We start from the raw sequence: 26,740 nt of genomic DNA on the forward strand, positions 1-26,740 counted from the left end.
TTGAGAGAGGGTCTTTAAAGAGGCAATTAAAATAAAATAAGGTCATTAGGGTAGCCCCTAATCCAATATGACGAGCGTCCTTATAACAGAAAATTAGGACACAGACACGCACAGAGGAAAGACCATGTGAAGACATGGCATAAAGGTAGCTGTCTGCAAGCTAAGGAGAGAGAAGCCAACTGCTGACACCTTGATCTTGGGCTTCCAGACTCCAGAGTGTGAGAAAATGAATTCCTTTTGCTTAAGACACCCCAGGCTTTATTACGGCAGCCATGGCCAATACATACAATGACTTTAATACTGTTCTTGTTTTAAATTACAAATCTGATGGGCATAATGATATTTTTGTTGCTTAGGGCTTCTAGAATTTTACTTTAGTAGAGAAAAAAACACAAAGGATTATATGTTGAATCCTTTATCTACCCATTACTGGAATGAAGACACATTACCATTGGGTCATATGCAACGATCTTGAAGAAAGAGGAGAAAAACATAACAGATAAAGTTCATATCCTCTGCATCCCTTCCTTTCCTCCCTCCCTCTCTCCCTCCTTCCCCCCCCCCTACAGATAAAGCTATAAGGAAACTGGTTTGTATCTAGCCATAACTTTATCTTTTTACTGCACAACCATGTCCATAAACAATACATTGTATCAGTTGTGATATTTAACTTATATATATGGCATGTCATTCTGCAATTTGCTTTTTTTCCCATTAGTATTTTGTTTTCAAAATATAGCCATGTTACTACACAGAGAAAGGGTTTTTATTGTAGCTGCTATATAGGATTCCATCATTTCAATGTGCCATGATTCATCTTTCGATTCAAATGTCTCCTGATGACATTCTGAATTGTCTCCAATTGCTTTGCTTTTGCACCCACTGCTGTAATAAACATGGGACCACAGGCTCTGCAGTCAGCCTGGGTCTGAATCCTAACTGTTGTTTACAGCTCCAGCCTGAGGCAAGCTCTTGCATCTTTTGGTCTCTATTTCCTCATCTGCTAAATGAGAGCCATTCTCCATGCATGTGGTTGTTGTCCTGATTAAATGAGCTACTGTATAAACCCCCAGGCCTGAAGAAAAAGCACTCAACAAACAACAGCCACGGAACCGCAAAGATAGAGCGATCCAAAAACAGGGTCTGGACAACAGAGTATCTCAAAAGTGAGACTAGAGTAATAGGAAGGATCCAGATGAGCAGAATGAAGGACAGAGGATTTCCAGGCAGGGGAAGCAGCTGGATCAAAAGACTCAAGAGTGGGAAATGCTTAGGATTGTTTAAGGAATGAACATGAGATGAGTTTGGCCGGGGCAGAGGATTTTCATGGGAGGATAACAGGCAGTAGGCTCCAGAGAGATGCTGTACCTGAACATGAAAGCCTTCAAAAGCACAGAAAGAACTCTGACCTTGACGTGGGAGTAATTAGGATCCAACTAAGGCTCTTGAGCTGTGGTTACAGATTTACTTCTCTTGCCTCCCAAATCATTTTTACAAATCAACTTGAGTCTGGAAGGGCGTTCTGTCCAACATAACTCTGTTTTCACCTCCCAACTGCATATTGAATCTTGTAGGTCCAAACAAGTTCATGCCAAGTCCAGCACTGTGGGGAGAGGTGAGGATGGAGCCAAATTCAAGATGGAGCCAGGTACCATGTTTGGGGTACAAGAGAAGAGGGGCAGAGACAGAGAGAGAAACTGGCACCCAGACAAACCCTGTCCGAATGTGCTGGAGAGTGAATTCATATCTTTGAGATTGGGGGCATTCAGATGGTTTACAGTCTGGGAAACTTTATTCACAAAAATCTTTTTTTAAAACATTTTTTTAGTTGTCAATGGACCTTTATTTTGCTTACTTATATGTGGTGCTGAGGATCAAATCCAGTGCCTCACACATGCTAGGCAAGTGCTCTACCACTGAGCTACAACCCCAGCCCTCACAGAAACCTTTGGCAGAATCCCATATCGCCTCTGATCTCACTCCAGGACATATAGCGTGAAAGCCATCCACAGGAACAGTCCTTCTTCAAGTGTGGTCATGACCCGCAGCCTCTTCATCACCAACATGAAAATTCCCGGGGGTGGGGGGAGGGGTAAGGAGGGCAGATGGAATCAGAAACTCTGGGCTGGGGCCCAACAGTCTGTGCTTTAATAAACCCTGGTGTCATGGGCACATACACACAAGTATAAAACCCCTAGTGCCATTCCACAGAACAGTGTGCCCACTTGGCCACAAGGATCCCACTCATGCCTATGCACAGCACAGGCCATGCCCTTGCCCCTGCCCCTGCCCCTACAGACTCTGCCCCTGGCAAACAACCCCCTCCAGCTTCAGGGGTTTTCCTAACCTCCCCATTCCCAGCCATCACAAGAGAACTAGTGGAAGGAAGAGCCAGAGGGGCCTCAAAGACCACCTAGTGCAAGGGGTGTGATTGTAGCTCAATGGCAGAGCGCTGCTTAACATGTGTGAGTCATTGATTTTGATCCTCAGCACCACTAAAAATAAATTTAAAAAGTTATTGGATCCATCTACAACTAAAAAAAAATTTTTTAAATATATCACCTAGACCTTCCCTCTGATTTCTAATACAAGGAAACAGAGGCCCAGAAAGAAAGAATGGATTTGCCCACACTCACCCAGTAAGTTGGTGGTAGGGACAGGCCCAGAGAGGCCCATCCATTCTGTACTCCTTTAGAGGACATTTTCTGAAGATGGGGTTGGAAACACCATGAAACTGAGAAATCCCAAACTCCTCTTGGTCCCAAGAGTGGCTTCTGCTCCATGCTCCTCACCATTGCCCAAGTTGCAAGTCAGAACAGAGCCCTGTGTCCTGTCAGTGAAGAGTTCCTGTTTGCTGTGGGAGGAGGGCTGGGTCCAGAACTAAAGGTAAATGGGGATTGGCAAGAAATGATCAGGGTCATCTGCAACACGGGGCGTGAGCACATGACTCTGCAGTCAGACACGCCACTTAGTAGCTGGATGATCAGGGCAAATCACTTAGCGGCTTACACTACAATTTCCCCATTCACAAAATGAGAATGATACGGGTTGAGCATCCCCAGTCCAAAAATCCAAATCCCCAAATTCTCTAAAAATCTTACACATTTTGAGTGCTGGCACGACGCCACCAGTAGAAAATTCCACATTGAGAAACTTCATATACAAAATTATTTAGAGTTTTGTATTAAATTACCCTCAGACTATGTTTACTGGGCTTATATAAAATATAAGTAAATTTCGTGTTTTGTCTTGGGTTCCATCCCCAAGATATCTCATTATGTACATGCAAATATTCCAAAATCAAAAAAATTATCCCAAATCTAAAACACATCTGGTCCCAAGCATTTTAGATAAGGGTTACTCAACCTGAAATAGTACGCATCTCACCTGGTTGTGCTGAGAATAAAAGGGGTTAAAATCAGAGTGCCCTTAGAACAGCCTGGAAGGTGGCATCACACAGCACTTGTTCTCACTAGGAAGAGCAAGATTCGAAGATTCTTCTGACAGGCAGTGTGCTGAGGGCAGAGCCCAAGGCCCACAGAAGAATGCAGACCTTTGAGGGCAATGTGTATGGCATCTAGACAGAAGCATGTGCACTGTTGCCAGGCCAGGAGGTCACAGAGCTGTGACACAGGAAATGAGCCTGTTCTAGCTTACAGGTCTTGATTGTCACCTACCAGGAGCTGGCTACAGGGGACAGAGCAGAAGGAGCCACCTTGCTTGCCTCCGGGAGCTCACAGCACAGTGGGAAAAAAGTAAACTCAAGTCTGATATCATTCAGGGCACTTGGCCCTGGGGAACTGAGGGAATTATCCTGGACCCCCAGCACACCTGGCCACTTCCCACCTATGGAGTGAGATCTCCAGGAGCAGGATCCAGGTGCATAAGTATTTGGTGCAAGGCTCCAGAGGGTCTCAGCTGGACAGAGATGTTAGCCATGCCACCCTCTTCTGTCCAGTGGTCCCACCTGGGTAGATAAGGACAGACACAGCAAAGGGCAATGGGGTGGAGCCTGACCTGACCACAGGCAACAGCAGCCCTGACCACAAGATGTATAGGAGGAGGGTGGGTGCTGCAGCAGTTGCCTGAGACACAGTCCAAGGCTGACACTCAGGGAAGAGTGACCAGTCATTTCCATGGAGATGAGAAATAAGCCTGGAAAATGAATCCTAGATGAAGGTCAGAGAGGTTTAAGATTGCCCTTCCTGCTTCCAGCCGTTTCTGCTCTCCTAGGGCCCTGGGTGCTCTGAGATCGATAGGAGGGTGGCGGGAATTGTTAAACTCTGAGTAGGGCCAAGTGCTGAGAGAGGAAGCTGAAGCCCCACTCTTCAACACCCTGTGGGGCCAGTCTCTTTGTCCCGACCTGTGCCTCATCCCACCAGGATCACCTCCACCCAGCACACAGGGGGAAAGGCTGACTTCCCCTGCACCAAGCACTCTCAGATGGAATTTTCTCGCAGGAACTTGGCCCTGGGGAACTGAGGGAATTATCCCTGGACCCCCAGCACACCTGGCCACTTCCCACCTATGGAGTGAGATCCCCAGGAGCAGGATCCAGGTGCAAGAGCCAGGAACCTAGCGGGTTGCTGCTTGACCTCAGAATAACAATGATGACCTTTTCTGTCCAGCTCACCACTGCTTTCCTGGCCCACACAAAAGTGCCTGGCTCATTGGAAGCCCTCAAATAAACCCATGTTGAATAAATACTCAAATAGATCCATGAATGAACGGTGCCCCCAGAGCCTCTAGCCATGAGCATATCTGCTCTTGGCTCCTGGCCCTTTCCTTCCAGTTTCATTTCTCCTCCCTCCCCCAGGCTTTCTGGGTCCCTTTTGTGTTAGTCAGATCTTCTTCTGTGATCAAAATATCTGACAATAACAACTTAAAGGAGGAAATACTCATTTTGGCTCATGGTTTTAGAGGTTTTAGACCAGGTACTCCATGGCTTGGGGACCAAGGTGAAGCGGGGCCTGGCAGTGGGAAACTGCTCAACTCATGGTGGCCAGGAAGGAGTGGAGCAGGGACAAGAGGAAGGAAGGGGTCAGGGACAAGATATAGTCACCAGGCACACCCCCAGTGACATACTTGCTCCAACTATGTTCCACCTGCCTAAAGTTTCTACCAATAATCCACTCACCATTAATCCATCCAATGGATTAATCCACTGATAAGGTCAGAGTTCTCATGATTCAGTCACTACCCAACAGTCTCACCTCTGGACATTTCTGCATAGGGGACCAAGTTTTCAACACATGAGCTTTGGGGGGACATTCCAGATCCAAGCTATAACATCTTCCAAGCAAACCACTCTCCCTCAATCTTTGTCTCGCACAGGCAGAGAGTGACAGGAAAAGAAATGGAAACTACCTCTCTTGCCTTCCAGTGTGTGGCTTCTCCTAGAACACCACAGATCCTCTGTGGGCAAGGGCAAGGTCAGGAAATCAATCTCACTGCCAGGGGCACAATCCTGACATCTCACTCTACTGTTTCCAACATTAAAAGGATCTATGAGCAGGAATATCTAGAATTTTTTAAATCTCTATCTAGGTAAATGGAACCCTCTCCACCTAATGGAAGCCATACACACACACACACACACACACACACACATTTATATATATTTTAATTTTACATCAGATCCATTTTCTAAAACTCTGCCCCTGCTTCTCTTGAGATTATCCTGTGAGCTATAGACCATTTATCTAAAACTTCCTTCCCTCATTCGATTCTAAATTCCAGGAGGGAAGGTTCATGGTTTATTTTCTCAACAAGGTACCCCAGGGCTGAGCATCTAGCTGGGCACAAGTTGATGCAAGTGGACAAGATGAAAGAGTATGGGCTCCTCCTCTCCGTCCTACAGAAGGAAGAGCCAGGCTAGCCCTGCTGGCACACCCTTCCCCAGCAGTCCAGAGGCTAGGAGGCCCTTGGCAGGCAGCAAGGCTGGTAGCCAGACACCTGGGCACTCCACAACTTAGGTACAACTGGAGCTCAGCATTCACAGTAAGCCAAGCGCACCACCAACACCAGGCCCCCATCAGTGTTCTGTTATGCCCTTGGAACACAGAATGTAGGGCCTCCCTTCCTACACCTGCCCCAAGGATAGGAGCCAGAATTTACCAGTGACATAGGGCCCTCCCCTGGAGAGAAAGTAGGAGCTTGTAGGCGACACGCCCTAAAAATCAGGCACTTCTTATTACTTCTTTCACTGCCAGGGGCTTTGCAGGGCCACAGCTCTTCTTCTATGACTCTCCCTCCTGAGGGCCTCCAAGGCAAGGTTTCTGCCAAGGGAATAAAACTCCACCCCTCCTCCACACCCTGCCCCCTCCCCCTTCCTCATGTTATTTCCCACTTGGAGTCTTATCACCACATTTGTTAAAATGACTGCCACTTAAGAGGTGGCAGGGAGTCAGAAATGCAATCTGGAGCAAAGCTGATATTAAATAACTTCCTGAGCCTGGCACGTCTGCCAATGCTCCCTCCTGGATCTCAGGTGCATCAATGAAGAGGCTTTGCAAGGTGAGGAGCCACGGACACCCCAGTTCCAGCCTCCAGTCTACCCTACTGCTGAGGAAAGGCCCCTCCCTTATCCAGGATGGAGACTGTTCACCAGCACAGCCTAAAGCCCAACCCCCCCTCTTCTCCCTGGACCTCACCCCACCTTTACTGAACAAAGCGGGTACAATGATGTCTGACACTCAAATTCAACTGCAAGAGCCCTTGTGGTCAGCCAGCCCCACCCCGACATTTTCCAAATACACACACTGAGGCTCAGAGACCTCCAGTCTCTTGGTTGAGGCCAACCAGATAGATTATATTAAAGCCTCTCAAAAAGAGTAGAACTCTATGAACTCCAGAAAGGGTTTACTTTTTAGATGCCAGAATTGGTTGGCCCCCATAAACTCAATCAGTTGCCAGGGTTTTCTCTATTTATGACCTCATCCTATGGACACAGGCAAGAAAAATACCAATAGCTATCACCACACTGGTGCCCACAGTGCATCATCAGTAGCACCTACCCATAAAGGGGGAGATATTCTGTTGATGGATTCCCTGAAGCAGACAGCCCCTAACTCAGATTCAGTATCATCTGGCCCCAACAATTCCCATCATCAGCGCCCTCCACAATCAGAACACACTTGCTGTTCTCCATTCCAGCCACTGGGTGTCACTGCTGTCCCCTAGTGAATTGGAACCACAGAGCATTCATGGTGGAGCAGAAAGGAAGTAAAATGACCCCATCAGACCCACAGGATCCCAGACTTATCCCCTGGATTATGGCCTAACTTTGACCTTCTTCCAGAAAGAGACAGAAGGCCGCTCATTGAGTATCCACCATGTTCCAGACACTTTCCACACACCATTTAATCAGTGGTAACATCTTAGCAACACCTCCCACTCTGCAGATAAAGACCAGGGAAACCGAATAACTTACTCATAATTAAAAAAAAAAAAAAAAAAAAAAAAAAAAAAAAAAAAAAGCTAGGGGCTGAGCAAGGATTGGAACCCAGTTTTGACACCAAATTTCATGACCATGTCACTATACAAATAGACCCCCCCCCCCCGCCTTGAGATTGCAGTCTTGGTGCTATGGGCTGTGGTTTAATCAAGTTGGTTTGCAGTGACCTCAGAGTTGCTGGCACCTAGGAAAAAAACAAGTGGGGCTCAGACTTCCATCCACGACACAAACACAATAAGGCTAAATGGCACCTCCCTCCCAGCAGAAATCATGGTCTAGTGCCCTCTTGTGACTTAACATGGAACTGAAAGGAAAGTGCTTTGGAGGTTCTTAAGGGTGTACTGGAGGGATCTGAGGTCACCCCTATCTCACAGGATTCCTAAATTCTTTCTACCAGGGCTGGTCCTGAGCCCCATCTGTGCCTGACAGGATTATTCCATGACAACAGCCAAAAGGAAGTCAGCTGGTAAATGGGAAGAGCAGCGGGGCCAAGAACAGTCATGAAACCACATGGGACAACATCTGCCAGAGACTGGGTGCTACCGAATTACCCAGGACAGGGATTGCTGGGATCCAACTCCTGGGCCTGGCAAGTGTGGAAGGCAGGCAGCAGAAAGGCTTTGCCTGGGACATTCTGACATTTAGTACCCCAAATGGGCCGCTTAGCTGTGCAACCAAAGCAACCTCCCCGTCACTGTGGCAGACACATGCCTCTGCTAGTCGGCCTCCTTTTCCAATGTACACCACCTGGGTCCTCCTGTTGCCTCCCTCAGCTTCATCCACGTGTTGGTTCCCCTCATAATTTACTTTAATTCCACTCATTAAGGACCCTGAAATGTCATTGTCCCTTACCTCTTAGATACTTCCACTGCAATACTTGCCAGCCAGCCCTTGTGTACCCATCACATGCCAGGTACTTAGCATAATCTCATCAAATGCTCACAACCACTATACAAAGATGTCTTTATAAGCCTGATTTTTCAGAGGAGGAAACTGAGGCTCAGAGACACTGAGCAACTTGTCTAAACCCAAACGAGTCAGAACCAGGAAAATTGTCTAACTAAAAAAGTCTCTATTTTTCCTGCTACCTCTCAATAAAGAAAAAAAAAAGAGTCACTAAAAAGCTCAGGGCACTGGAATTGTTCTAACTGAATACCCTGATTAGAAAGCATCTGTGAGGGTATGTAAAATGAGAGAGGAGGAGGAGAAACTGGGAGCAGGAAGAAACAGCTGAGGGCCATGAAAAGCACCCCTGCTTGTGGGGATGAGGTTCTGGATTATGGTAATGACTAGGGGAGAAAACAAAAGGGAGGGGAAACAGCATTCAGAGTTTTACACATACTACTCATGTTCGCACTGACAAACCCGTATTATTTTTATTACCACCATTTTTCAGATGAGGAAACTGAGGGTCAAAAAAGTTCCATAGCCAGCCCAGGTCACAGCTGGTAGGAGGCAGAGTCACAAACTAAAGCTTCATTTAGTAGTTGCCATAAATAAATATGGTTACTTATGCAGATGGCTCCAGCCCAGTTGGAGGGTCATAAATGCCAACTTTCATTCCTGCTCTTCAGCAGCCTAGCCTCAGAAAAATTATCAGAAATAATAAGTTGGTGGGCAAAAATTGATCACAAGAGAGAGCGAGCCCTGTCTGCATCCCTTGGTCAGGCAGCTGTGGGAGGCCCTTCAGGTCAGAGAATAGGACCCAGCCCTGCAAGCTCAGCACCCACTACAGAAGCAAGAGACCTGGTCGCTAAAGCTGATAACAAGGCTCCTTCATAGACTTATTGGTACATGAATGGGAACAATCCCTGCTCAAACAAGCCTGCCTGGAACAGAAAAGGGCTGGCAGGTCACAGGAGGCAACAGAAACTGCTTGTGGAGGCAAGGCCCAAGCCCCTGGTTAGCAAAGGCACTTTCATGCCCCACCACTGAATGGGGTCTTCTTTGAAAGCAGACCCAGGGTCTAGAGAGCTTAAGAGATGGCACCAAGCTCTCATCTCTAAAAATTTCTAGGGCCTAGTGTTTACCCAGTACCTACATGGTGTTCAGTAATTCCCAAATTTGGATTGGAAGGCAGGGAGAGGTGAGAGACGCCTTCACGCCTGGGCTGGCATATCAAAACAGCCTGAGCCAGTATATAAAGCTCACTGCACAGTGTAACTGTCCATCAGCTTTACTGTGTCCCTATCAAGACTGGATTTTCCTGGGCTGTGCTACACTCTTGGTTCATCTCCATTACTCCTATGCAAATGCGCTGCTTGCTGCAGCTGCTGCTAGGACTGAGATGTGGCGGAAAGGGGACAGTCCCTCTGTCCAGGGCAGTCTCTCAGGCCCTTCCTGGGGAACCCAGGAAGCCTGAAAGGCTGGGACAGGAGTTTCACATTGCTGGACTGCACAGAAGCAAGCACAGAAGCTTGCTGAGAGAGGCCCTGCCTAGGGGAGAGCTGACCTCCCGCCTCAGGCCTGGCTCAGGGAATCTTTGATAGTACAAGCTGACTATGCACTTCCCACCCTGCTAGGGCCACATTGCAGCTCCACCCCTCACCCTCTGAAGTCACCAGCCTTGACGGTCTTGTGCGCCGCACTGCCCTCTGGTGGCCACCATGAGTCTAGCCGAAGCCCATATTGGCAAGCAGGAAGCCACAGGCTTTAAGGTTTGTTTACAGAGACCTCAAAGGTGCTGTGCACAGAACACAGAAGAAAGGCCCTTGGGGGGGCACAATGATGCCCTCAGATGCACGCACACCATGCGGTGTACTGTGACAGGTAACCAGGATTAGGACTTTAATCTGAGATCTCTCTTAGTTGGAGGCTCTTTCCCCTACCTCTGTAATCCCTCAGCCTCAGAGCAGACACCAGAGGGCAGGGGGCCAGTCACACAGCTAGAGAGGCAGGGTCCTGCTCCACTTTGTACTAGGAATTCACTGGATGCTTGAGCCAAATCCATTCACTTCTCATAAGCCTCAAGTTCTTCCTCTATAAAACTGAGTTTGGCCCAAAGTATTTCTGAGTCTCTTTCCAGATCTACCGAATGACCATTCAGAGTGCTGATATTCCTAAGTCAAAAATCTTCCCCCAGTCATCTGGAAGTGGAAATAGCCAACATCGTGCTGGATTGTTCACAAAGCCTGTTGAGTACATCACTACATGGCTTCAACAGTGACCAATAAACCTTTAAGGGGGCCAGGCTGCAAGTTACATGACACCGACTCCCAGGAGTGGAAATTGAGGTCCAGAGAGGTTCTATGACATGGCAAATTCATACAGCCAGGAAGCAGCAACATTGACAGTGTGCTCGCAAATGCCCTGCGATCTTAGCTGTTTTGCAGGACACTCTGTCTCCATGGGGACAGCTATAGCCATCACCCATGCTCATAGCTCATCCCTGCAGAGAGACAGATGGAATATCAGTGAGCAAGGATGGAGAGCTGGGACAACAGATAGGAGACTGGAAGTAGAGGCTGCTTATTTGTGCAGGAGGCAAGAGAAGGGGACAGAAAGAACCAGAATCCTCCCTTCAAGAAAGATGCTCTACCAGTTCCCAACTCTGGCTGCCCAGCATTTTGGATACCCCCTTCCTTCTTGCATCCAAATACATCCCCAAAACCTCAAAGCTCTAGCTGGGAGAAGCCACTCCACCCTCTGTTGCCCCATCCAGGTTCTCTCTGGCCATGGGCAGCCAGGGACATCATCCTGTGAACCATGCCTCCACCCAAAGAGGAGCTGACTGGTGACCCAGCCACCAGCTCCCTGAGGCCCTGCCAGCTTCCACTATCACCTGGGCCACCATAGGACTGGTGCAACTTCAGAGGCCAGGCTACCATGGGGTGGTCAAAGAGGCCTCAAGGGAGGACTGGTTATCGGGAACCGGTCAAGAGGAAAGCCCAAAAGCCTCCCCCACCATTAGAGGCCAGGGACTGTGTTCGCCAAAACTGCCTGACCAACATCATACCCATAATTACCCCATTTGCCTTACCCTGTAACCCCAGCCAGGGCAATTCTCACCTAGGAAATTAGAATAACAGCAAAGACTTTCATTTCAATGCTTTTACTTTCCTATTAACTTATCATAATACCAGTATATTTGTGTGCATGTGTATATGTAGACATGACTACATGCATATATATATATACACATGTGTATGTTAGTATGCTTACAAATATAGGAAGAGAACATAGGCAAAAGAGCTTAATATTTAGATGCTAGATTACTTAAAAACTTATTGGCTGTATGAAATTAAGCAAGTCAAGTACCTTCCCTGGACTCAGTTTCCTCATCTATATAATGGGACTAATAACACTTAATTCATAGAGTTGGTATGATGCCACAATGAAGTATTATCCTTAAGTGCTTTGAATAGTGTCTGGAATAAGTGTTCAATAAATGCTAGCAACCACTGGTTCTCTTGTCCTTTAATAAATACTAGCCATAATTAGTTATCATGTACTCAATAGATGCTAGCTATTATTAGTTATCATGTATCGACAGCTTTCTCTGTGCCAGACATGACACAGGACACTGAACTTCAACAGAGTGCTGCTGTAAAACAGCTGTTATGATTATCCTTATCTTACAGATAAGGAAATTGAGGCCTGGAGGAGGGAAGAGATTTGTCCACAGGGCTGGAGGAGTAGCTGGAAAAACTGGGCATAGGACGAGAGTAGCTTCTAGAGTCTCCATGTTTGATGATGTCTACCTAAGGAAGAAATTCTGAATCTTCCATCACCCAGTACCTGGGGCCCTTTAGATGGGATAAGCCAGCAGGGGACCAGGGACAGAGGTGTGACCAGAGAGAAAGGACAGGCTCCCAAGTGTGCAGAGCCCAGTTCTGCAGTCCCACATGTAAATAGCTCAGCAGAAACTCTCATTGAGTTTATTTCTAATTGGCGTGGGCTACGGGCTGCCAGGAGCCCTGGGGCTGCCAGCCTTATACACACTTGTCGCCTCTGGGGACCCTGAATTTGGAAACATCACCCCAGAGGGAGATGCAGTTGTGGGGGAGGCTCTGGCTTTGTCAAAGTGCCCAGAACAGGAGCCAGGGTAGAGTAGGAGGCCACACCCTGACCTGGGAGCATGCCTGGGAAGAGAAGTCTCCCAGCAACCTGGGAACCCCCAGCTAAGTCCTGCCCTTTGGACTTCAGGACCTTCGTGGGGAACAAGAGGAGGATGGGCTTGCAGTGATGCCCTCCAGTTCTGAATACTGGTGGGCCCTGTGATTAGGGCAGCTAAAACTTGGGGGGGATCCTCCTGGAGTGTTCTGAAGACTCCAGCGGATGCTGAGCTTTGGTTTGGGCTTTAATGGAGTCCTTACTCTTTGATGACCAACCCCATCAAAAAGGAGCCTGCAATGGGCCCTGCCACCAGAGTATTCGAGACAGGTGAGGCTCAGGGAATGATAAATGACTTGAGCTGATGGCTCAGTTGGTCACCAGATCTGTTGGCGACCAGCCTCCAATAAGTCCAGCCTCCATTAGGCTACTTTTAGAACAGTTACCAGGTCACTCAACCGCCCTCCACAAGTCCCATGAAACAGGTCATTACCCTACCCCCACCCCTTGAAAGTGAAACCACCTTCTGGATAAAAATGTTCAGCATCCCCCTTCCCAACACACCAGAGGACATGCAGCGGCAGGGCCATGGCGCAGAAGCAGCAGTTTCCGGCTACCCCAAAGCCTCTGGACCTTTTCACTGGGGAGCCAGAGCAACTCAAACACCTGGGACTCCAGTTTTGTTCTTGACTTTGGTGAATCTGTAAAATGGGACTGATAATGTCTGCTTTTGCAAAAACAAACTCAACAGTTTCTAAGTAGCATGTAAACTGGGAATCAATATAAATGAGTGTGGGTTATTCATACAGATGGAGAATTTGCTTCATTGGGACAAACAGGCAGGTTCCTCATAGGTACTAGGAGATCATCTTTTGAGAGCTCCCCTAACCTGGTCTTGCCTCATGTCCCTCTGTCCACTGCCTAAATCGTCTAATTCCCCTTGGAACAGCACCAAGAGGGAGATCCAAGGGTTTCAGTATCACCTCTCCTGTCCCTCACTCACCTTCCTCTCAAGCTCAGCACCTTCCTATCACAAGAACAAGGGCACCAAGCTTTTTTAAATTTTATTTTACATGATTTGGCAATAAAAAAATTTGCAACCCAAATACTCATATTTTTCATGTGCTTAGGTATCTTTATACATTAAATATTAAATATTCCCTTTTCTAGGCAAAAATACTTTCAAGTAGAATTCTAATGTTTCCTTCTCTCATCCAGTGGAGGCCCCTGCTCCAGCAATGGGTGGAGAACTTTGTGGGGAACATGTCTTCCTGGCCCTGAGCCCAGGGTGCAGAATGGGGGGCATGAAGCTAGGTACCCAGCCACTAAGGAGAGGCTGCAGGCCCTGGCACATTCTTAAGTGTGACATTTGGTCTAGGAAGTTGACTTCAAATTGTGTCATATATCGCAAATTATTTCAAAGTCTGTGTGAACCTGAGATTTCTAGATGTGGGAGAGGGAGGAAGGAGGAAACGACAGGTGGCCCACAGCCAGTGAAAGAGCCCAATACACCCTCCTCTTGGTGTTATCACAAGAGTGACCACCATCCCAAAGAAGGGACCCTTAGCCCTGGCCTGGCTAAGCTTCCTGGGGGATATTCATTGGTTCGGGGATGACAGAGGTCCAAACTGGAAGGGACACTGTGCCCCATGGCCTCAATTCATAGCTGAATTCATAAGCTCAGAAAGACTGTAGCCCTGTGATACACAGCTCAAGAGGGCTAGAAGAGGGGTCCCAATCCTTCCCCTATTCCTAACCTGCTACTTTCTGGGAAGAGAGGCCAATGAGGTGCCTGTGACCTCAACACAAACCACTCAATGGAGAACTTGGGATAGGAACCACAGGCCACAGTAGAGGAACCACCATACTGGCAAGAGCCATCCCCAGAGAGGGCCACAGGTTATGCACACCTACCCACTCAAGATTCACCTGGGGTGGCATCCTGCTCCTTCCTCAGACAGAAGGAAGGACCAGCCAGGGCTGACTGGCAGGGTGAGGACAGACAGCATCACAGACAAGCCAGTGTCTGGCCCTCCCTCCCTTCAGCAGCACACTTAGCCAGGCAGGAGGGTGGCCGGAGCCTTGCAGGACCCTGAGGAGCCTCCAGGCTCCAAGCTCAACTGTCCTGGAGCTGGTATACAAGTACTGTCAAAGCTATTGGCAGGCCAGGCTGATCTTGCCCAAAGCTTTCACATTTGCAGGTTCCATGAAACCGCAGGGCCAATGTCCTTGGCCCCAGGGAGTCCTATGGAAGCTTGACCTACTGGGCTTGCTGAGGCTGAAACTCTAGATCCAGGGAGGGCCTGAAGCCAACCAACAGCCCTGCCTCAGTGTAAAATCCCAAGACCAGTGGGGTCCAGGGCCCCAGCTTTTATCCTGGAAGTATCTCTTTCCCCAGGGCTGTAACTACTGCCCCTTCCAAATCTCACCTCAAAGTCCCCTATGCCTCCCCGCTCAGGCCTAGCTCCAATCCTGGGGCTTGAGCACCTTGCTAAGCCTCCTGACCAATGGCTTTGGGGCCCGGTTCACATTTTGCTGGAACCCCTGTTCTCACTGGTAATTGCCAAAGCTGAGTCTCCCCTTGATACTTAGAAAGGTGGAGAATCAAAGAGTCAATATGGCAAAGTCCCATATGGCCCCTCTGCTAGTGAGGAGAGAGTCTTCAGGGGAAGCAGAGAAAATAAAGGGACCAGACAGCTGCCAAATGCTGTGGTGGCTAGGGGTGACACCCAGCTGGCAGCTCAGCATCCCAGCCAAGAGCCCATGGTCTTTGCAAGCCCAGGCAACTAGTTTCAAGAACATCTGGCCCAGAAATGCCATCTTCTTCTTTCCATCTTCTTTCTAACAGCCAAGGAGGCACCACTCCAACCCAGCCCAGACAGCCCACCATCCCAGCCACCACCCTCCTGCCTTTGTGACGTCAGAGACTGGTTGGGCGTGGCTGCGCATGGACATTTCTAGATGAGGCCACTGTGTATCAAGAGCTTCAATGGCAGAAGGATTGGTCTCCTGAACAAAAAGTCCAAAAGGAAAAGTCCTTTGGAGCAGCTTGGCACTGAGAGAGGCAGAAGTGAGACCCCACACTTCTACCCTGACATTTTATAGCTAATTTCTTCATGATACCAGGAAGTGGCGGAAGCGGTGGTAGCTGTCCACCCAAGGCAGCCCTCGGCCGGGCTCAGATAGGGACAGGAACCATCCCACATACTGCCTTGAGAAGCAGAACCACAGGCTCACGGACCTCTTGTGCCTCTGAAAACTCAAGACAATCCATCCAGCACCCAAGGGAGGGACCTGAGGGTGAATCTGCAGAGGCCCCACCCTCCTTATACCTAGAGCCCATCCAAGCCCACCTAGAAGCAAACACCAGTCCCCAGAGCTTTAGGCTGACAGGAGGCTGGGGGCCTCCTTAAAACCTTGTCTCTGCAAACATCATAAATTCAAAGAGCACTTCTCCAGGCCAAGCTAAGGCAAGGCCCTTCCACTTGCCCCTCAAGCCCCTTCATCCTGTAGAGTGCCACAGAGCAGGGCCTGCAATCATGCGCTGGAGAGAACATATTCCTAAGGCTGGTTCCACCCCAGACGAAGTTACTTTACCACCTGAGCCTCCATTTCCTCAGGGTAAAATAGGGATAGCCACATGCTCTTTCCAGGGTGAACAAGACTCCTCTCCCTCTCTCCAGGCTGTCTGCCTCCAGAGTAAAAGGCTTGGCCCTTTCCCGAGGTCAGTCAATACCAGTCACATATATAACAGGGCACTGGGGAGAAATGGGGCGAAGAAAGGTCATCTGACCCATGACCTCTGACCCTTCCCAATATACCACTCTCACAGCTCCTAGGGAATACAGTTCCCTTGCTCTTTGGTTTTGAGGCAGATTTGGGGAAAAGAGTCCTGCCAGTCTGCCAGGGTTCCAGTCCTAAAACAAGAATGGGGGCATACACAGAGGGGTTTCCACCCCATTCCCTGTTTGCTATCCCCCCAGCTGTTCTCTTAGGGTCCCCTCCAATGCCAAAGAGGGTCAGAGGCTACCCTAGGCTCCTCCCATCACCATTGTATCCAGCAGCCTGGAAAGACCAATCCAACTCTTTTCTGTCAGACTGCTTCCCTGAGCCTCATTTTCAAAGGAGTGACACCTCTGTGTGGCTATAAAGAGCCTACGTGATTGTGACCATCTCTGCCTCCCACGGTAGCTACCATCCAACAGATACACACATCCATATCCATGGAACATGGAACAAACTAGATGCAGCTCACTGGCTCCCACAGACTCACATGGGGCCCCTGGGGCTCCTCCTCTTCAACCGGTAGCCCACCTAGTCCCTTGGAAATCCCTAGCTTGGACTCCCAAGTACCAGGACTAGCCACTGAGCTCTGTCTACTTCTCCACACATGGCTCCCCCAGATGTGCACTTCCAAGACAGTTTTCCTGACAATCTCACCAACAGCCCTTTTCCCTACATCCTGAGGGAAGCAGGACACTGTGGCCTACAAGGAAGGAGAGGGACAACTAGGTTCATCCTACTTCTCCTGCCCTCCTCCTCCTCCCCCTCTGCCTTAGCTGCTTGTCTTATCATCCCTGGCCAGGTTGAAGGTGGTGAGGGGTGAACAACAGAGCTGAGATATGGGTCCAGCTTGCCTCTTGAGCCAGGAGTCAGGAACATCTCCTGGGCTGTCCATTTCCCTCGAACTGTCAGCTGCAAGAATGAAAGCAGTCTCCATTAAGCCAAGAGGGCTGGCGGGCTTTGGAGAGAGCAGGACTGCAATTCCTCCTGGCTTTGCGGCCCCATCACACTGGGCTGAAGCAAGAGAGAGCTGACGCTAGGAGAGCAGCACCAATGGCACATTCAGCCCCTCTTGCTTGAGTCCTTTCAAGAGGTAAAGAGCCACCCCAAATGCTTTCCTCAGACCTGGCCAGCACTTCGGGGCAAACCTCTCTCAGCATCCTACCCATTCCTGGAGGTTCCCAGGGGATGGGAACCTTGAGGAGAAATAAAGGAGAACCATCCTCTGAACATCCCAGAGCATCCACACCCTTCTGTAGGGTGGCAGGATTGGAAGTGGGGGGGGGGGGGTCACCTGGCCAAGGAATAAAAGAAAGGATGGGCAGTTTCACAGGTCCCTAAGCTCTTGCTTCCTCCCCTTCCTATGCTTCTGTTCCCCATCTCTATTAAAGAAAAATAAGAGCAGGTCACCACAGGTCTCAGATGGGGCAGAACCAGGCAAAAGCCAAGCAGAGTTCAATTTTCCACATAAACAGATCCGCACCATGCTAGAAGAAACCCCCTTCCCAAAACACGTCCTCTCCTCCCTTCATCATCCTGACTCGGAATTATCCAGAGCAGTCATCAAAGCCCAAGCAGAGAAAGGGATCTGTAGGCGCCCAGATGCAGATGAGGGTGGGAAAAGGGGGTGTCCTCAGAAATGCCCAAAATGGGGCTGGAGAGGGCTATTTAGTGGGGGGCAAAGAACCCAATTCGCACCCTCGAAATCAGCCTACAGCGGGTGGGGTGGGGGCGGGGGCAGGAGCTGAGCCCTCAAGCCCTGGGCCCGCTCTAGGGTCCTCTCCCGGGAGAGGTACACACAAGCATCACCGGATCCCGCCTCGCCAGGGCCAGAGTCACCTGGAATATGCAGCCCGAGAGCATCTCCCGAGCCAGAGCGAGCCTGACGCGCGCCCGGCGGGCAGCGGGTAGTGGCGAGCTGGGGCGGGCGTAGGGCCGGCTCCCGGGCCGCGGGCGGGCGAAAGGGAGACACCGAGCGAGGGGGAGGCGGGCTGGGGAGCGGCCGCCTGACTTACATGGAAGTGATATTCCTTGAGATGTCCGTGATGTTGATGCTGGCGTTCCCACTGCTGTTCCCTGAATCCTGCCCTTCCAGGAGGGGGAAGAGGTTCCCATCGTCCGGCCGCCGGCAATTGATCTCAGTCTTGCTGCAGACACAATTTGCAGGGCAAGCCAGCACGGAGCCCACATAGTCCAGCCAGGCGCTTCCCAGCAAGAAAATTCGCCAGAAACTACACTTGGCTGGGCAAAGAGAGACATTCATCTCCGATCGCTGCTTCTAAAAAAGAGGAGGAGGAGAGGAGAGGGGGGTGGGGTGGGGGGAGTGGGGAGAGCAGGGGGGGAAGGAAACAAAGACGGCGAGGGAGGGGGGAAGGGGGAGGGGGGCCTCTGCCTTTGAAACGCCGAGCGATCAGATGCAAAATCCTTCAGCGTCCGAAACCATTGCGGCCGCCGCCGCCGCCGGGTGGGAGCCGCGGGGAGCGCCTAGTGGCGCGGTCTGCCGGGCATGGTGGCCGGCTCGGCGCTCCCTGGCTTGTCGAGTCCAGGGGCTCTGGAAGCGAGGCGCGCTCTCCGACTCCGAGACTTTGCCGGGTTGCAACAGACGGTGGGAAGGCAAAAATAATAATAATAAAAAGGGGGGGGGGAAGAAAAAGGAAAAATGGTGCTAAAGTCACCAAGTCCCACCTACTGGGCAGAATTAAAACGGACACACCTGCAAAACACACACACACTCACACATACACACACCCAGTGCTGGAGGAAGAAGCAGGAAGATGCAGTCGGAGCTGCAGCAGCCGCCGCGAATGGCTCGCTGCGCGCCTGCAGAAATGTACAAGTGCTCCGAGCCTCACGAAACACACGGGTTATCGGAGCGTCTTCCTCGGCTCCCTCCCTTCCTCCTCCCCTCCCTCGTCGTGGCCTCCTCCCCCTGCCGCCCCCCCCCCCCCGGGCTGGGAGCGGCAGAAGAGCGGAATCTCCCCCCTCCCTCCCCTCCCCCCACCCCTCTCCCAATCCCCCCACCCGGTCCTCTCCCTCCTCCTTCCCCACCCACCCACCCACTCGCCGGCTCGCGGCTCTCGCCGACACCGCCACCCGCAGCCGTGCGGCTGCCCGCCCGCCGGCTCCAAGCTTCCCGGCCCCGCGCCCTCTCGCCGCAGCCAAGGGGAAACCGAGACGGAAGGGAAAAAGTTGCAGTTGGGATTGCGAGGGTCGGGGCTGGGGAGGGAGAGTTGGCAAGCTGGCTGCGCGACACGAAAGGCGCTCTCCTCTCCACTTTTTGGCCCTCGTGCTGCCCGGTTTTGCTGCAATCTCGACAGCCGGGAGGAAGTGAAATGTACGTGGCCGAGGTGACCGGGGAGTGCACCCGAGCCTGGGTGGGGGGCATAGGCTCGCGGATGGTGACTGGGGGGCCAGGAGCGCACAGGAACCCCAGAGAGCCACCCGGACCCAGGGACCGGGGCTGCCCACGCGCAGACCTAGATGTGAATGACACTCACTTCCGTAATCAAGAGTCCGGGAAGCTGGGCTTGGCTGGGAGGGGAATGCGGGGCATGGCACGCTTGATGCCCCTACGCCCACTGCGCCTTCTTGGCAAAGGGTTTTACGTTCGGCCTTGGGCAAGCAGGGAGCAGAGATGGACAGAACAAGCACCGAAAGGGCTGCGCTGGAGAGCTGAGGTGGCCCGGGCAAGACGTGCCTGTGGAGAAACGACAGGGAAATTGAGATGCAAGGGGCATTTTTTTGGCAAGCGCCATGCCAGCACTGTCAGAGGCCGGCTTCTCGGGTCAGCTCTCGGGTGCGCTGAGCTGGCTGCCCGGTGAGGGGGCGGGCGGGCTGCTTTCTCCGGATTCGGGGGGCGCAGAACCTCCCACCTTCCCTCCCACCCAAGCACCCCTTCCTGGTAGTGGCGCAAAACAGGTGCAGCCTTCGGCGCGAGTTCAGCTCTTGTCGGGGAGAGGGGGTCCCCGCTTTTGGCCTTGACAGGAATTTTTTTTAATAAAATAAACGCGAAGATGCCAAGTATGAGCGGTTTGCTGAGAAAACTCGAGCATCCGCTGTAGGAAAGGAGAAGAAAGGGTTAGGGGAGTCCGAGTAGGCAGACACTACAGCATTCACAGGCAGAAGAAAGCAGGGCTCTCCTCCCGGAGCTTGGATGAGGGCAGGCGAGGAAGCAAAATACAGTGAATTCAACTGCATCCAGTATCTGAAAGGCTTCTCCCCCGCCCCCCTGTGGATTCAGATGCAGGTCATGCAACTTGCAGGCAAAATGGGGGAAGGGGTATGCGGGTGCCTCAGCCTGCCCCAGGAGTAACCACTGACAGACCTGATGTCTATGAGCGGCACTGTCGCTGGGAGAAAACTTGTGACAAAAAAAAAAAGGAAAAAAAGAAAGAAAGAAAAGAACATGCCTATAAAAGGCAGTTTTCCCAACTTCCCGTCATATTCCGCCTTCCCTTGGCCTCAGTGAGACTTTTAGGCCCTGTCACCATTATGGCCTTGTCCCCAGAATGGCATTTTGCCCTCCTACCAGCAGGAGGGGACAGAGTGGAGACAGCCTTAGACTCTCAAACAGCTCCTACTGGCCCCAGGCCAGTCGCTGGTGTCCTTGTCCACTGGGAATCTCCCTGCCACTTCAAGTACTATTCTGTGACTGGTTTTTGAAAGTCTGTTTTAGAGACAGGGAAACTGAGGTGTAGTCAAAAACACTCAAGCTTGGCCTCTCTTGGGAAGTGGCAGGTGGCAGCAGAGAAACATGGAACTTTCCTCAAACAACACAGGGGAGATTGAACAACCATCCCATGCCAAGAGGATTCAGTACAGCATTGGTGCCCCAACCTGGAGCAAAAATGTTTGTGTCTAAAAGATGCTCAGTACCACCACCACCACCACCACCACCCTTTCTTTAAGAAAGAAAATATGATTTTAACCTCTCTGACAAAGAAGGATAGGCATTCATAAGTCAGGATTAAAAATAAAAATAAAAATTTTAGGAACCCTTTTGAGATGGTCTTTCATCTTTGACAGTGAAATGGGGTTATAGTGGATGCTATGGTTATGCTTTGGGCCTACTGGGAAGTAGAAGCCTGAAAGGAGGAAGACCTTTTTTAGAGCAGATAATAGACTGCAAGTGGGAAGAGCAGAGTTCTACCTCGGATCAGGGGCAAATCACATAAACCTTCTGGGTCTCAGCCTTCACATCTGTAAAATTGGGCCAGTTCCTTCAAACCCTCTAACCAGATGTATCCACAATACCCAAAAGTTTGCTACAAATGTAGCCCCTTAGGCCCTACCACAGACCACTTTACAAGCTCCCAGGTGGTTCATAAGCACAGTGACCCAAAGACCCTTGTAGCTTGAATATTCTCTGATTCTACATGGACCTGGTTGAAAGGATCACTGAGAATGAAGAGGGATTGAGGTTTGGATTAGGGCAAAATAAACTAGCTATTTCAGCTACAAGAATCTTGTCAAAACCAGACCTTTGAAGTTTCACTCCAAATGTAAGAACATCAGGAGAATGGCTTGCTCACGCTGCCCATGGAAAGACAGTCATGCTTTGCTGGCTCTTAACCTCAGAAGTTGGATGAGGAAGCAGGAGAGTCTCTAGTGCAGACACTTTTCTCTGAGTCAACTGGAGTCCAAAACATTTGGGGTATCTTATCTTCTTGCTAAGAATGTCCTGATCAACTAGGAAGACTACCTGTCACATCACCCGGCTATTTTGCTGCAGCCGGACTGCGGCAATCCTCATTCCCAGTATATAGCCATCACCAGGTCTAAGAGATATCATGATTCATCTCAGCATCCCTCCAATCAGGGGTGCCTCTCCCCACCACACACACACACACACACACACGCACGCACGCACGCACACACACACACACACAATCTCCTTTACTGCTAGCTGGAGTCTTATAGATGAGGAAACTCACCAGTGTACCCCTGCTGATCAAGAGAAAGCAAGAATGGGCAAAGGTGGTTTTGATATGTTTTAACAGAAACTAAAGTTCTAGAAACTCTTTACAGTTAAGTTGATGCCTTCTGCTACCAAAAGTCTGGAGAAGATGGGAATGTCCCCAAGATTCCATTGTGTTCTCTGATTAGATAGGCCAGACTGACAGCTGCCTGACACAGCACAGTGGGCCAACTTTCCCAACACCTAGAGAAGTTGAGTACATGCCTTTTTCTTAAAGGGAATGTTGCAGATGTGTGAACACCTGAGATTTCTACTTGACTGTTTATGAGGGATTCCCAGCAGCCAAAATTCCCTGCCACCTAGGAAAGGAAGAAAGGAATAGAAATTCAGGAAACTTACAAACACATGATGCTGAGCCCAGAATTTCCACTTCCCAGGGCTTCTGTCCACTGCAAATTCCTGACCTTCTGGTCGTCTGTCATCCTTTCTAAAACCCAGCCAGAGTCCCTTTTCTCATAGACTCATAGCTCCAGATTACTGGCCACATTTTTGGGGAGTCAAACCACATCCTAGGCATTATGGATTCATCCCATTCAGCTTCTGAATCTAAGATTTGCACAACTTTCTAGCTGAACAGAAATAGGACCCACTACCCTTCTGAGCTGAAAAAGGAATCTTGGTGCTAGGGGAAGCACCAAGGGAGACAGGGAAGACAGCTCTGAAGAATGTGCTGTTCCAAAGAGCTACATGGAGCTGGTGGGCCTGGACTTGTGCTAGAGGAAGAGGCTTGATTCCTGGATGACCCATGCTCAAGATGCAAGGGAAAGAAACCTAGCTAGAAGTCAAGGATGTATAATGCCATTCAGAAGATGGGGGGCCAAGGAGAGAATTTTGTCCATACATGGAAGATGGAAACTCACCCATGAAGGGAGAGGGAGGGAGTCAAGCACCAACATGGCCCCAGAAAGCAGAATAACCCAGCTACAGGAAGCCCCAGTTCAGGTCCTAGATTCAAGTTCCAAGATCTTGGACAAACTCTCTGGGTTGGAACAGATCCTCCCCAATATAAAGCCATCTAGTGCAACCCCACTTGATGTAGAAATTCCCTGAACAGCACTCCCAAATGAAGTCCCCGCTTGAACACCTTCAATGCCAGGAAACTCACTACTACCAAAGACTCTACTCTGTTCTCAGGCAGCTTTATTCCTGAATAACGTTCATTCTGAAATAATGAAGTCAATATCTGTAAAGTTTTCACCCTTGGAATTAGTGCTGTTCCCAGAGCTCCATGGAAAAGTCTACTCTCTTTTCTACAAGCCAATCAGGAAGCTGACTGTCTACCTCCCATCTCTTCTCTGAGCAAAATATCTCAGTTCCTTTCCTGAGTGTAAATGTATAATTTTCTAATCTTTCCCAGCTTTGGTCATTGAGAATGCTCCTGGGTCAATTTCCCCTTTTGAAAAATAGAGGTTCAATTGTATCTAACTTACAAGGCAGTTGTGAGATAATGTAGTAAAGCACTTTGAACAATGCAACAGGGTGAGCCTTCTGGGTTGACTACTTAATGCCCTTTTTGAGATTCCCAGAGGGCTTTCCTGCCCCTTCTGGTCAGCCAAACACATTGCCACCACAAAGCTCATCCCACACATGGGTGGTACAGCGCCCCCTGGCAAGTTCAAGCCTCCCTTGTCATGCTGTGGGATGTAGCAGAAACAACCATCAAGAGCAATTACTGATGCTCTCCTATCTCTTTCTTAGATGCTTGAGTTGCCTGTTGCCAGGAAGTATTCAGCAAGTCCCAGGTTCCTGGGGAAGAAGGTTCTGGGTGCAGACTAGAATGCATCTCCTCTGGAGGAAGGATTCCTGAGCCTCTGGGGCCCTTTGAGGATTCTGTCACCTGGCTTGCTGCAGGGAGGGGAGAAGAGGCAGGCTTTGGTCCCTACCATACAGGGCAGCTCCCCATGCTGAGTCTCTACAGGCTATGAGCAGGGCTTTGAACAGTTAGTCTGAACTAGGAATTCAGTGTGGCAAAGTCCCATGGAGGGCAGCAGGACAGGAGGATTCCTGCCACCAGCGAATCCTGGTGAAGACCCTGCTCTGCTGTTGAGCAAACACCAGATCCCTTCTACAGAGAGCAGAGTCCATGGAAAATGGCAGCAGGTGAGCACCAGGATGGGCTGGCAGCAATCAGGGATCATGTTTCTGGAAAGCTAGAAGGGTGAGCAGCAACATTGGGTTGCCAGAAGAGGCTTGGTCAGGACACTAACAGGGACTGGGGGATGGGGAAGGCTGTGAGATATGAATATCTCCTCCCTTAGGGTGCACCCACATCCACCCATTGTGGACCCAGTCCTCAGTACCTTCCCAGATGAGCTCCTCCCCATGTAACACTTACCTTTGCACAATACCCTGCTGTTTGCATATTTACTGATCAGAGGGAAGCCAGGGATAGCGGCCTTCACTTGGCAGATGAGATCAACAAGATGGGGCAAAGCAGTCTGGGTGCCTTCTCAATTCCCAAGGGAATGTTCTCCTGTTACCAGATTTTAAAATGTAAATTTCCTGAGGATGAGAACCTTGCTGGTTTAGCTACTGATTTTCCAGTCCTTAAAACAAGGCCATTATAGGGACTCTATAGGTATAGGTAAATGAGTGACTGTCCCAGCATCCCCAGCACTTCTGTGCCACTAAGGTGCTGTGTCTGTGCACCCCTGAATTGCAGACCCCAATATGGGCAGGATTATCTGTGAGCTTCACTGTATTTCCCCCAGGTTCTAACCCAGAAATGGACGTTATACATTTTGGGGAGGTTAGTTAATGAACAATTTTGCTCCCTGAAACCCCACATGAAAAGCTTGGAACTAAAACAAAATAGGATGCTTCAAGCTGACTTATTCCTCTATGCCTCCAGAATTATACTTGTTGCTGCAGACTTCTCCTGGACAGGGCAAATATCAAGGGGCTTCTGGAAGCAGAAAGATTAGTAGCTCTGTTCTCAGCTAAAGTGAGGAGAAGTTTGGGAACAGCAGCTTCCAGGACAGCACCTGACTACCTGGGTCCTTGCCAGGTTTCCCCCCTGAGCCTAGGCCCAGTGGCCCCACTACTATGATGGCCTCTGCCCTCCAGAAGCCAAGACCATCTTTGGGCTACACATCCCCCCCTTCAGGCCTCCCATCTCCGAGGGTCCCCACTACACCCTATCCCTAGCCAATCCTGCCCACTCCCACTCAGTTTCCAGTTCTGCCTCTCTTTGTCACCTCCCCCAGATGCCCTTCTCTCCACCTGCTCCTCACAAAAGCAGCCTGTGTCACACCTTCCCCCTGCCCTGGCCCTGAGCCTTTGGCTCAGACTACAGAATGTTGGATTTCAGACCCAACTAATTCACTTTTTTAGCATCAAGAACATATTAGGCTCTGTCACCTTGGGCATGCTACAGCACCTCTCTGAACCTCCAATTTCTCTTCTGTAACATGGGCTTCCAGCAATCACAAGGATCAATCAGAATACACAGAAACATCCTACGGACATTAAACTCTGCAAAAATGATAGCCATTGGTTCCTGCTAGCCAGTCAATGGACCCCAGGACCTTCACATACTCCATGAGCATCTCACTCCTAACCCACCTGCATTTATCAGTCACCAGATGATCTCAGTGGAGGAAAGTCAAGGAAATAGCTTCCAGCCAAGCATCCCTTAATCCACGCCCCCACCCCCAGGAGCAATGGGAGCATGAGGTTTAGCCCCAGGAAAAAACCCTTTTCCAGAACCTACAAGCTAGTGACCTGGGCCTATCACTGCACCTTTCTGAGCTTTATCTGCCTCACCTGGGAAAAAATGCTCTTGGCCATTGTTCACGGTTATTTCCTTATAATGCAACTTGGGGAATGGAATAAAATGTACCCAATGTCTCTAGTTCAGAGTTGGACACATAGTAGTCCTTCCTTCCCTTCTTTCGCTTTTTACTATTCTTCCTCAGGGGCCCACTCTCTACCAGATGGTTCAGCCTCCCAGTTATAGGTGCTCACCAACTCCACCAGTCGGTCCCCCGCCCCTTGCTAAAAACCAACCTGGCTTTTATTTCTTTAAGCAGAGCAGAACTTGAGGAACCCGAAGATAGAAGAGGTGATGCTCCAAGGTGCTCAGTTCAGAGAAGAGGAGACCAGACGCTTGCCAACACTCCTGGGGCTCAAAGCAAGAAACCACCCAATCTGCTCCAATTTCCTCTCACTCTCATGATTACCAGAAAGAGCGCACAGACATTTCAGTAGGTCTCATATGCAAACGGGAGGGGGGGGGGGAGTAAATAAATAAATAAATAAATAAGAAAAAAGAGAAAAATTAATCTTATTTGATGAGATACCAGTGTAGGAATTAGGGGAAGTGTTACTTGGGGTAGGGGGCATGGGAAGCCATGTTTGCCTTTGGAACTAAGAGACAGCAACCTCCCACAGACTTTCTGCTCCACTCCCACCCCAGCCTACAGCACCAGCTGCACTGCCTGGGAACGAGGGAACAAAAAGCCCAGCCCAGG

The 26,740-nt window shown here is 50.0% G+C and overlaps 2 long non-coding RNA genes across 3 annotated transcripts; one reads left to right on the forward strand and one right to left on the reverse strand.

Annotated features, from left to right (window-relative positions):
• Nucleotides 1-566: 566 nt before the first annotated feature.
• LOC143641552 (uncharacterized) lies at nt 567-19,212 on the reverse strand. Of its 2 annotated transcripts, none has more exons than XR_013155379.1 (3): nt 18,307-19,212; nt 2,637-2,830; nt 567-1,603 (listed from the first exon to the last, which is right to left on the reverse strand). It is a non-coding gene; the product is annotated as an uncharacterized LOC143641552 (long non-coding RNA). The 2 variants fall into 2 exon arrangements; XR_013155378.1 differs by lacking the exons at nt 567-1,603; nt 2,637-2,830 and adding exons at nt 7,489-7,640; nt 17,146-17,203.
• A 142-nt stretch (nt 19,213-19,354) lies between these two features.
• On the forward strand, nt 19,355-26,473 carry LOC143641553 (uncharacterized). Its single transcript, XR_013155380.1, has 3 exons — nt 19,355-19,625; nt 23,967-24,368; nt 26,300-26,473. It is a non-coding gene; the product is annotated as an uncharacterized LOC143641553 (long non-coding RNA).
• The last annotated feature ends 267 nt before the right edge of the window (nt 26,474-26,740 follow it).

Source organism: Callospermophilus lateralis, chromosome 3 (genome assembly GCF_048772815.1).
Source record: "Callospermophilus lateralis isolate mCalLat2 chromosome 3, mCalLat2.hap1, whole genome shotgun sequence".
NCBI classification, from domain to species: Eukaryota; Metazoa; Chordata; class Mammalia; order Rodentia; family Sciuridae; genus Callospermophilus; species Callospermophilus lateralis.